Raw genomic sequence first — 7,509 nt, 5'->3', positions numbered from 1 at the left:
GCTAAATGACAACATATCGCATCCAAAATAAAATTTCCGGTACTTCTTAACATAAAGGTTAAGAAACAATGGTCCAAGAAACTGGATTTTTTGTCGTTTTCTTGATGTTCATGGATTTTGAAAACATATCCTCACGTAAAATAGAACTTTTGCGAGCCGATGTGGGCCGCCATTTTTTTGGAAAGTGAATATTACCATTGAAAAAAAATGAGAAAAACACGAGAAAGACATCAACAACACCGCCAGAATTGCGATCTTGTTTGCAGCAAATGCATGTGCGCCCGCTATTTTCACGTGCTTTCACAATGGGAATTGGGGCTTACGCAATGTTTGCGAGACATGTGAAGGCGTTCAGCTAAAGATCACGGAGCACGCGCGTACTAGTATTGCATAGGGATTGTACATCATGCCGCAAGCAGAAATACTATGTCGCATAATATCGCCCTTATCGGCGAAAATTGTGCCGGGTTTTGCCCTGGTAAATCATGAAAACTGCGTTGGTCAATGGTAAATTTCTTTTATGAAAACAATTGCGTTAATGAATAATCTTGTCTATGATATATGAAATGGTTAAAAATAATTTACCAGATTTGTTTACAAGTTGGAAAAACCCTTAACAATGCTTAAACTGCCGCAAACGAGATATATTTTTACTCTAACTCTAGACTCTTATAAGTTATCAAGGGCGAGTTTGTGCATGTTTGGAGGTCAATTCAAAAGCAGGTGAAATGCAAAACTCATCGAAAGTCTTGAAAGTAATTTAGATGCTCTAACGTTGGCCTATAAAAAAAAAGTGTAACGTGTGTAAATTTAACGTTAAACTTTACCGGTAAATTCAGTCTCACACTAGCGGTAGTGCCGTCATACTACACTCGAATGTCAAGGAGTTATGCACTTGTCAATTGTAGTCCCGGCCCATGGGTACCCGGGGATGGCCGGGATTTGCAACCAAGTTGGGCGGGGATTTCAGCATTTTTTTCGCCCGGGTGGGTCGGGAATAGACCGGGCTTTGTAAGAAGAAATTCACTTAATTTGCCCCGGTGGGCCGGGGATGGACCGGGGTGTTGTCGGGGGAAATTCAAGAGTTGACCATGACTTGTACCATTTCCAGTGCGGTAATGTGACCATAAATTACTTCGCTTGACTAGCAATTCCCCGCTATTGAGGACTCGGTAACATTGCCCAAAAGTCGCCTAAACGCATGAATCACATAAGAAAATAGTGCCTTGCGTGAAACATGCGCGATTCGCGCATTTCATGAATTTTTCTGACGTGGAACCTTCGATCGTATTGTCCGCCCATGTGTGCCGGATCGGCGCTTTACGCAATTCCATGCGGGCTCGGTCACACTGCCCAAAAGTTGCATAATCACATAAATCACGTAAGAAATTTGTTTTTGCGTGCTTGTCCGTCGAGAATTTGACCATTTTCGCTGATTTACGCAATGAAAAATCACCGATGAATTGCGCAAGAACTACGGAAAGATCACGCAAAAATATAGCGCCAATCATACGTGAGTGGTAATACTAAGAGTGATACATTAGTGATTCATCGATCAGTATTTCATAAGTATTACATGCGCTTATTTGCGTATCCTGATACGTAGGTGTTACAGGCGCGAAACATGCATCATTATTTATGTCTGCTTATAGTCAGTGGAGAGTCGTTGGTGAACGCGATAGCTGCAACATTTTCGCGAACAATCGCTGATATTCCACGCATATTTCGCGCATTGTTCGCGTACGAACCACGCAAACTACGCAAAAATTACGTAAAACAGCGCAATAACGCGTAAACTTTTATGCGAAGCCGAGTTTTGAGCTCCTCAAAACCCGGATTTGCGTAAAGCGCCGATCCGGCGCACATCGGCTGACAACTACGAAGGTTCCACGTTGTAGACAAACTCATGAAATGCGCAAATCGCGCATGTATCGCGTAAATAAGGCTCGAATTTCTTACATGATTCATGCGTTTACGTGACTTTTGGGCAGTGAGACAGGTCCTCAAAGGCCAGGTCTCCAGCTCAAAACTCGGCTTCGCGTAAAAGTTTAGGCAGTATTGCACTGTTTCACATAATTTTTGCGTGGTTTGCGTTGGTCTTACGCGAAAAACGCGTGAAATATGCGCGGAAAACTACTCTGTTCTTACGCAAAAAACGCACGAAATATGCGTGGAATATCGGTGATCGTTTGCGAAAATGTTGCCGCTATCACATTCATGTGCGATTCATACGCAATTCATTGTGATAAAGCGCAGATTATGCGTGATTTTCCGTACGTGGACCTCAATCATCGCGCACAACCACGAATTCGCCCTATTTGGGGCCTTTGCGTGCCTATGCGCTGAAAGTGCGTGGTTTAGTGATTTTTTTGTGATATTTCCCTAATCTTGCCCAATTCATCGGTGATTTTCATCGCGTAAATCAGCAAAAATTCTCAACGGACAAGCACACACAACCAAATTTCTTGCGTGATTCATGCAAACTTATGCGACTTTTGGGCAGTGTGACCGGGCCTTGAGGGTCGGGACTTGGCCGGGGATTTCTATGCAAATACGCCCAGCTTGTCGGGGACTTGGCCGTGGATTTCTGCACAAATATTGCCCGGACTGTCAGGGAATTGGCCGGGGATTTCAACTTCAGTTTGCCCGGCCTGCCGGGGACTTAGCGGGGGATTTCCGTGAAAATTTTGCCCGACCTGTCGGAGACTTGGCCGGGACTTGGCCGGGTGGTGTAACATCCCAAAATTGCAAATGGGATGCAAGTCCCGGCCATCCCCGGGTACCAAAAAACAAGGCAAGGGGCCGGGACTACAATTGACAAGTGCATTATTGACTGATGAGTGAAAAATGCTGTAAGATTAATGTAGCGTATCATTAAATTCTCGAAGTAAAATTTAATCTTACAGATTTCTAATGTAGCGATAAACTTATAACTTGCTAAACGTTTCGTTAGTTGTTGCGCTAGGTTTCTACGACTTACGTGTATTAAACGTGTGGGTGGCAATGCAATGGCAATACAGTCGTAGGCACCTACCTACAGCTAGAGACACCAGCTACATTTGGCATTTGCTTCGGCGCGGCGATATGTCCACATCCTCGCCACTTCGACTTTAAAACTTGCAGTTGCTGCTCTTCCAAGAATGACTGAAGATCTTAAGCTACCATCATCTTGAATCGTCTCGAGCGTAAATAAAGCGATAAGCTCTTGAGGTTGTATTAACTCAATTTCGACTTTATAAAAGACAGTGACATGACACACTCTCACGATTATACACGCGTGTTTATGTATTTGATGATGATTTCTATCTCAGGACCTTCGCTGATCTACCTACGATCACCAATCCCTAACTATTTCTCCTCCCTTTCGGGGGAAAGTTAAGCAGCAGCGAAATCTATGGTAGCTGCATTGTCTGCCGGGTGAGGGCAGCACAATGTCTACGAAGTAGAGTTATGGCACGGCGCGGATCGCGGGCGGCGGGCCGCCCGCCCCAGCCACAGAACTCTTCTGTGGCCGGCGGCCCCATAGCGAATGCAGCGCGCGCCGCCGCGCCGCTTCCACTAGCCTCCTCCGCCATCAGGATAGGATCTCTGAAGCGCTGGTCTTAGCCTTGCTGGCAAGCTAGCAAATAAAACATTTTCCACACTTCGAAAACAAGTTCGGACAAATTGAAAAATTCGGACAACGTTATTATCACTTGCTTTTACGAATTTTGGCTGATCCTGGCCCTGATTCCGATGCTACAACTGAACTCGGGGCTGAGAACTGAACCTTCGCCCGAGTGAGAGGGAGGCTGAGCCCTGAGCCTAGTGTCACTGTCGGTGAGCCATTCCATGGCATTGATGACTTGAGACCGCACCGGGTGCCATTCGAGGGGCCATACCATCAGCTAGAGATACGGCTGTACTACTGTACAACTGTATAGGCAAATAGCCTGTACAACAACTAACTTTAAATACGGTATTCCGCTTCGTTTACCGGGCCGTTGGCCGTGTCTTATCTGTCTGTAGGCCCTCTGGCCTCTCCAAGTACCAACGTGATTCGAGATCTAGATTCTAACATGGAAGCTCCTGTATGTCCTGTTGAGTCTTCGGACATTTCGGGAAATACCTGCAAAAAGATGAAGAAATCTGCAACTGGCAAGAAAAATGGGAAACAGGTAAGTTTAGAAACTTAAGAAATCCATCTTTAAATTAAAAAAGCAAAAGCAAAAGGCAGCCTACTGCCTAAATTGATAATTATGGATAGTTCTAAAGAGGATCTGATGTTACGATTGTTACTGTATTAAAATTTACATACGCTGTAATTCTTACATAACGGAGTCGTTAGGCCTAGCTCTACAGATATTTTTGTGAAAGAGGAGGTCATGACTCCTGCCTGGACCATTTTCGCACAATGTTGTTTTCGCAAATTGATTTAGATGCTAAGTATAAACATAAATTTTATGCACTATTTCCCGAGCACGTCGCACACGCGTGCATGGAGACATTTTTGCGTGTTGTTAAATTCATGATCCAACTGTGACTGTGAGTGTGATTCGTGAAATTCGCAAAAATTAAACCCTTACAAAAATAACAGCTTTAATATACAGTAGGGCTTCTATGCGTCCTTTTGAGTTTTGACTTGGTAAAGATTGCATCAGCATGAAGTTTAATGCCTACAAAATTGAGCATCCATTTCGAGTAGTTAAAATATGGCAGTAGTTTCTAATTCATCTATGGGTAGGACCTAGTAGTAGGCCCTAAGTGTTATGCCAGATAAGATATGTCTCTAGTGCCAGTGGTGAATGAAAGAGGTATTTAATATTACAAAATATTTTAAAGCAGTTTCAGATTAAAAAAAAGAAACATTTCTCATTTTTAAAGATATTTTTAAATAAATATTTCTTCCTTTTTAAAAATTTGACACCCATAATAAAAATACTGATTTTTTTACGCACATTTTAATGTGAAGTTTAGACTTTTTTTTACATAAAATGAAAATTTGTATACTTGCACCTTCAGTGCATACCAGCAGAAAACACATTTTCACCATTTTTTTTTTCATTTTTCCTGTTACACATTAGAATTTGCATACCTTGATTGCGCTATTGATCATATGTCCGTAAGACAACATGCATGACAAATGAATGGCTTGAAATTTTGTCACCTGGCTTCTTTGCATTATGTCAGTATTGCCTCAACTTTTCTCTGATTTCCTTCTTTTTTTTATACGATATGTACCATTCAAAACTAGCATTCAGTTACAGGGTTCTGCAAGGGAATAAAATTGATTGTTCCTTCAATCCCTCAATACGTGTACCATAACACATTTGGAATTATGTGAAATTAATGAAATGCAGCACCACTTTTAGCAAATGTATTGATATTGAAGAGCTCTTAATTTGTTCCGATGGAAAATTGTGTTTATTCAAAACTTGTTTTGCCTTTTGTTCCAGGGGAAACATTTCATCTGCTCCATCTGCTCCATGGAGTTTTCCTATGCATCAAACCTGCACCGTCATTTGAAGAACATTCATAAGAAAAAGGAAAACTGCTTGGTGGATGGATGTACGTATCAGTGTTCCAACAAACGGAAGATGCTGCTACACCTCGAACTCAAACACACACCCCGAGTGGAAAAGGTTGATCTGCAGTTTCCAAACCTTGAGGAGTTCTATGCCTGGAAGCTGAAAGAGGAAGTGCAGAACTTTGTGTGTTTCACAAAGCGGCGGGGAGACACAGAAATGCTGGCCTCAACTCACCAGCACTACATCTGCTACTTGTCACGCAGAAAATCCGCTAAAGAAAGACTTGCAAAGATGGACTTGTTTTGTCCGGCGCGCATTGTTGTTAAGCAGTCAAGGGTAACTGGTGCTGTCAGCGCCACTTACTTCAAGACACATTCACATCCACTCACATATTCGGGTACCCAACATCTTCCAATTCCAGAGTGCCTCCGCCACTACATCAAGAAGAAACTGAAGGCAGGCCTGACGGTCAGCCAAGTCCACTTGCAGCTCAAAAGGGACCACCAGGCGCAACTTGCCGTGGCAATAGCCATGTACAACAGGTTGCGCAAAGTGGACAAAACTCAAATAAGGTCTATCCAGCGCTCCATGGTGAGAAGCGGAGTGATATCGGACAAGACCTCAGATAAGGTGAACGTAGAGGATGCTTCTGTGGTGGTTTGTGGAGCAGAGCATCAGGTCATACCTGACACAGCAATGCACTTAGAGGTCACTACAGATCAGGGCATTTCCAAAGATCTGATGCTGAATTCTACCCAGAAAGTGGCTGCCACATCGGCCACAACCCCTGTGGAGATCATATTCCCTGATGAGGTTACAAAGCGCATCTCTGCTGCTCAGCGGGTGGACCAGGGAGATGGCCAGCCCAAAACTGCTGATGTGCAAGTGATGGTTAAGCAGCTGTTGACTCTTCTTGAGAATGACGGGGTAAAACACGACATGATGTCTTGTGTCAAGGGGAGCATAGAAGAGCTCATCGTTCTGTGTAAAGTAGCACAGACCTAAGAAACCACTAGATGTGTACGCTGTACAGCAGCCATATTAGTGTACTCACTGATACGGTGTGCCCTTCAGTGGTAGAGCAGAATCCCATTTTTTGTAATCACTCCTACGCTGCTGCAAGGGAGACCAAAAATGATTAAGACTCAACGGAAGAAGCTGAGTCAAATATTGAGTGACTAATAAGGGTGGTTTTCATGAGTTGCAGTTAAAAAGAATAAAGACAGAGTATTCATATAAAATGTCAAAGGAATCATATACACTGTATGTGTAATGACACTGTACGAGTCAGTCAAGATGATATGCATAGGCTGCTTATGGTGTTTCAAAACTTGTCATGTAACTCATTGAAGCTTTCTGTCTAAGGTTATTTTTGTGTTTGTTTCATTTTTAGCTTTTAGTATTTGAAAAGTTAACACAAGAGATAAACATTTAGAAGCATTATTGTTATTGTTGTCATCGATCTCAAATTTAGCTGCCTGATGAATTTATTTGCCAAATTAGTTTAAATTTCTTCACTGTCTGATGTTAAATTGTGACTCTTATCTATTAACAGGGATGTTACTATTTGTCTTTATTACCTTGTAAGGTATTTATTCATTACCTCTGTCAAGGAGGTTACATTTTTGCCAGTGCTGGTTGGTTTAAAAATTATGTAAATAACTTTTTGCAAAATTATCTCAAAAAGTTCTAAATGGATTTAGATGAAACTCACAGGAAAACATGGTAGTGACACAAGGAATACACAATTATGTTTTTGTATTGATCTAGACCACCGCCTGGATCCAAGATACTTTTATGGATTTTTTTTTAAAGGATTATCATTGGCAAATAGGGTCAACGAACAAGGGACTTCAAGCTGGGCCTATTTGAGGTGTGCATATGCACACTGAACTTGCGCTCGAGGTGCGGCATGCAGTAAGCTGCTGATGAGGTAGACTCTGCAACACAACAGAAAGGCTTCCTTACATGATTGAGATATATCAGATTTTTAGCATGTGTA

Source organism: Diadema antillarum, unplaced genomic scaffold (genome assembly GCF_040938485.1).
Source record: "Diadema antillarum isolate AM-2024a unplaced genomic scaffold, OU_Dant_1.0 scf00000029, whole genome shotgun sequence".
In the NCBI taxonomy this organism is placed as follows: Eukaryota; Metazoa; Echinodermata; class Echinoidea; order Diadematoida; family Diadematidae; genus Diadema; species Diadema antillarum.
Note: the sequence above shows the minus strand (reverse complement) of the source record.